This window comes from Arachis duranensis, chromosome 6, assembly GCF_000817695.3.
Source record: "Arachis duranensis cultivar V14167 chromosome 6, aradu.V14167.gnm2.J7QH, whole genome shotgun sequence".
NCBI classification, from domain to species: Eukaryota; Viridiplantae; Streptophyta; class Magnoliopsida; order Fabales; family Fabaceae; genus Arachis; species Arachis duranensis.
In genome coordinates this window covers 73,243,551-73,248,030 of record NC_029777.3, presented here as the reverse complement: position 1 = coordinate 73,248,030, position 4,480 = coordinate 73,243,551, and the positions used below count along the sequence as shown (strand labels likewise).

The window sequence follows — 4,480 nt, the reverse complement described above, 5'->3', positions numbered from 1 at the left end:
AATTTATATTTATTAAAATTATAAAAATTAATTTTTTACTAATTTTTTTTTAACCACTAATTATATAGGTATCCTTAATGGTTGAAAGAAGATTCTAGATGAATTTCTCTTTATCAAGATATTGAAATCATTAATGAGAGACACTACTAGAAAAATCACTTTTTGCGGCCATTACTATTGCCGCCAAAACCCAATTTACTAGCAATTTATATGACCACTAAAAATAATTCTAAAATTGTAATGTTATTCACTTTTAGTTGTCATTATTATTGCCACTAAAATCATGAAACTTTTTAATTATACTCACTCTTTTAGAAATAACAATCTATCATTTTTCTAAAATTTCAATTATTTTTTACCAATTATTATTATTATTATTATTATTATTATTATTATTATTATTGTACATAATATAAATTACTAAAATTAAATACTACAAATTGAAATATTTCATTAAATTCAAAATATTTATATGCAAATTTCTCTTGAAAAGTAATAAAGCATAATACAAATTTAAATAACATAAATACTACAAATCTATGTTACATCAATGATTAGCACATAACTAATGCTCAAAAGTAAATGAATTTTGTTTCTCCCAATATTTCAGTCCCTTGACACAAGTAACCAAGAGAGGTTCTAACATCTTCCCTGTCAGATTGATACTATTCATCTTCGGTTAGCTTGCCTGAAGTGAAAAAAGAGAATTTTTGAAAATTCTTAGTATGGCTTCCAAATTTTGATTTATCTGCAATAAAGATATTTGACAATAGTAGTTCAATATAATTATAAAGACAAACCAGCATGATCCACTATACAAAAAATAATTATGGGAATATTTACCTTATATAATGTTTAACCCATGTGTATAAGACAAGAAAGCAGAAAGTAAACGAACAAAATTGGTCACACTCAAATAATGCAAAAGAATGTGTTTGATCACCAAAACAATAAACCTTGCCTGCTTCTGTTGGAAGAATGTTAAGATCTTTCCACGGATGACCTTCATGTACCATGTAAGTGGACTGATTGAAGGACTCTCCTATAAGATACAGTGAATAAATAGTGAATAAAAATGTAAAAAATAATAACTCATCATACCTATGTAAGATACAGTGAGAGAGCATACCACAATCTATGTTTTCCTCTCAGCATTCTTTTATGACCTTCTCAATGGAGTTGAGTATAGAATCCCAATCCTTAATTTGCAGGATATAAAAATGTTGAGCAAAAAAAAAAAATATTTATCTAATGTACCAAGTTGTGATAAGACAATTCCCACTGAATGAGACAATAATATAGGAATCCCAAAAAAGAAATTCTACACATCTCTAATAAATGTTCTGAATTTGGACTAGAACCCTATAAAATTAACTTTTGGACCTTCAACAAGCAACTATGAATTATGAGCCCATACAGCAACAATGATTGACAAACATGATAAGAAAAATGAGTAAAGAAAACGGGCAAAAGAATTACCTTGAATTGTACCCAAGTTTTTGATGATTCAAATGTCAAATCATAGAAAGAATGAAGGCAACTTATATTCAAGATATAAGCTGGACATGGTTGAAACCTACTTTTCTTCTTGTTTTTGAACTCATTTTTAGTATTCCATGAATTCAGATGCTCAAACCTATTAGCCAATTGACTCAGAAGCATATGAATTAGGCCACATGCATACGAACTGTGAGTTAACATCTAACAATGTTAAGGCCAACAATTCAAATGTTTATGGTATTGAATATTTTTCAAACCTCGGCATATCATCTACTATCCCATAATTACACTATCTAAATTTGTAGTCACAAGGATACAGACATACTGTAAAGTCTGCAAAACAAATACAGAAACACACCAGAAGTTAGCGGACGGGACAGGGACAGAACCTATACCAAAGGAAGAAAAAGTTGACTTATTAATTACTTTTTTAAGATTTTCCATGAGAAATATCATAATAATTTCAGCATCTCTCTACGCCAAATCAAAACTAGATGCCTATTAGCATAGAATAACTTAAAAATAAAATAATTGGAACAAGAATAACTTAAAATACGAACCTTAGCTGTGAAGGGTAGAAGAAGACTTTGATATGATGGTTGTGGCTGCACAACAATTTGCTTGTATAATTGCGTAACATCCTTTAATTTTCAGCTAGTGTACACTTTCAATGCACAAGTCTGTCATGAAGAAAAAAGCTATGTAGATCTGCTAGTAGGCTTTGAAATAATTAATTAAGGAATGGAACTAATTAACATCATACCATTTTGTATAAATTAATTATTAAGATTGTGATTTGGCTTGCAGATTAATATCTAGAGATAACGCCACTCTGGTCCATGCTTTATTGACATTATTAGAAAGATATGATTGGATTCGCATCCAAATCATACTTAGGAAGAAAATCATTCAAAACATTTGTCTTTCTCTTTAGGTAACTATCTTTCTATATAGAGTGTAATTTCTTTTCTATTTTTCTCTAAGATCTTGATTAAGTTTCATAATTTTAAAACAGAAAAGTAATTAAAAACAAAAAATCAAACCAGAACAAAGTTTGCATCAAAATCAATAGCAATCATAATATACTTGTGTGAAATAGTACTAATGAACAAACTGCTGGAAATTATCCCCACCTTCAATACCTTTCTATATCCAGTAGACCTTCCGTATGTTCTTGTCACAATTTCTAACAAAGAGACTTCGGAAATGGAAGCTAAAGCTTCCCCACGAAAACCAAAGTTTCCGCTGGTGGCATTCAAGTCATCCGAATTACAAAATTTGATGTTGTTGCTTGCACAACAGGCAGGTATCACTGAATCACATTATTAATGACAACATAAACAAAATCAAATTCATGAAAAACAAACAAGACAAGCCTCTTTTTTTTCCCTTCCTTATTAAATCGATCCAAAATAAAAACGCGCTAGTTGTAGCCTTTTAGAAGTTGAGATTGACACGTTATAATAACAAATTCAAGCACTCTCCTAAGTCCTAACACAGCTTCCCTTAATGCCAGCCCCACTGGAGAGTTGTGTATAATACAACTTGAGAAGGCAATAAAAGTATTTTGATAACCTATAATCGCTTCCACAAAACAATTTTGACTACCTACTTGTATTAGCAATTAACAAAATTGACAACAAAAATATCTTTTGAGGCCCTCTAAAATATGAAAAATGAACATAGCCCAAGACTGATACTGCTGCATTTAGAAAAGTTACATGCATTAACAATGAAGGATATGCAATGCACCGTATCTTTCTCCCACCAATTCAAGTCCATCTCGAGCAATTCCACCTCCTACAAAACATACATTCATTGAAACCATAAAAATAAACAAAAAATCGAATGTCCATTGCAGTATATCAAAATTTTTAATCAGGAAAAAAAATATGAAATTAAAATTGCTAAGCAAAATTGAATTACTGTCATCTACTACTTTTACATAACAACTTCCAATGCTAACAAACATATAAACCTGAAAATGTTGCACCGAACAGTTTCAGTTTCAAGTTCATCTAATTGAATTGAAGAAAAATAGGGTGAGAAATTACCTGCAAGTCCAACGAATCACATCGACTGAAATTGGAAATGGAGAGGCGCTCTATGTGGAGGTTGCAGAAATTGAAAAGTGGGAGGGGAGGAGGCGGAGGAAGATGTCATGTGAGGCAGAGGCGCCGATTTGGAGGGTGGAGATGACCTAAGGATGCGACGGCAGTGACAGTGAACTTAGGGTTTCGGCGATGAGATCTCCCTTCCCTCTGAATCTGTTTCGGCGATGAGAACTCCCTCTGTTTGGGTGAAAGTGAACTTAATGAAACTATTATTACAAAAATTTATTTTAATAAAAATAATACTAGCTATAGTACTATGGGCACTAAAAATTGTTCAATAAAAGTAGATTTTCTTATATTTTTAGTGGCAATCACAATTATTGCCATTATAATATATAATATTAATGGTAAATATATAATGACCACCAAAACATAACTTAAATTAAAAAAATAACAGCCATTATATTATTGTCGCTAAAAATTTGTCGCTAAAACTAATTATTCTTGTAGTGAGAGTTAAATGTTTGAATAAATATTTTTTTAATGAAGAAAAGAGCAGGAAAATAAACATTAAATTTGCAAGTTTTTTTGATAGTAGAAGTGTCATTAATGATTGTGACTCCTTAAATGATAGAGGTATAGTCGATGCAAAATTTTAGTGGTTAATTCATGGTGGTAAAACAAAACTTCTTCAACCAATTGCTCTTAGGCTATTAGGGGAACCATCTTCATCTTCTTGTTGTGAAAGGAATTGGATTAATTCTTATTCTTTTATCCATTCCCTAAAAAGAAACAAATTGAAGCCTAAATGGATAGAAAAATTAGTATTTATCCATAATAATCTTCATCTTCTTTTAATAAAAATTTCACAATACAATAAAGGAGAAACTATAATGTAGGATATTGTCCGAGATAATTTTTCATCA

The 4,480-nt window shown here is 30.5% G+C and overlaps 1 long non-coding RNA gene across 8 annotated transcripts; it reads right to left on the bottom strand.

The window, feature by feature from the left end:
* Window positions 1–431: 431 nt before the first annotated feature.
* LOC107494069 (uncharacterized) lies at window positions 432–3,810 on the bottom strand. 8 transcript variants are annotated; one of them, XR_008010310.1, is made up of 8 exons: window positions 3,555–3,810; window positions 3,253–3,300; window positions 2,634–2,812; window positions 2,061–2,180; window positions 1,818–1,889; window positions 1,130–1,701; window positions 957–1,042; window positions 432–683 (listed from the first exon to the last, which is right to left on the bottom strand). It is a non-coding gene; the product is annotated as an uncharacterized LOC107494069 (long non-coding RNA). The 8 variants fall into 8 exon arrangements; XR_008010308.1 differs by having other exon boundaries at window positions 1,130–1,199; window positions 1,480–1,833; XR_008010312.1 differs by having other exon boundaries at window positions 1,818–1,833.
* Between the last annotated feature and the right edge of the window lie 670 nt (window positions 3,811–4,480).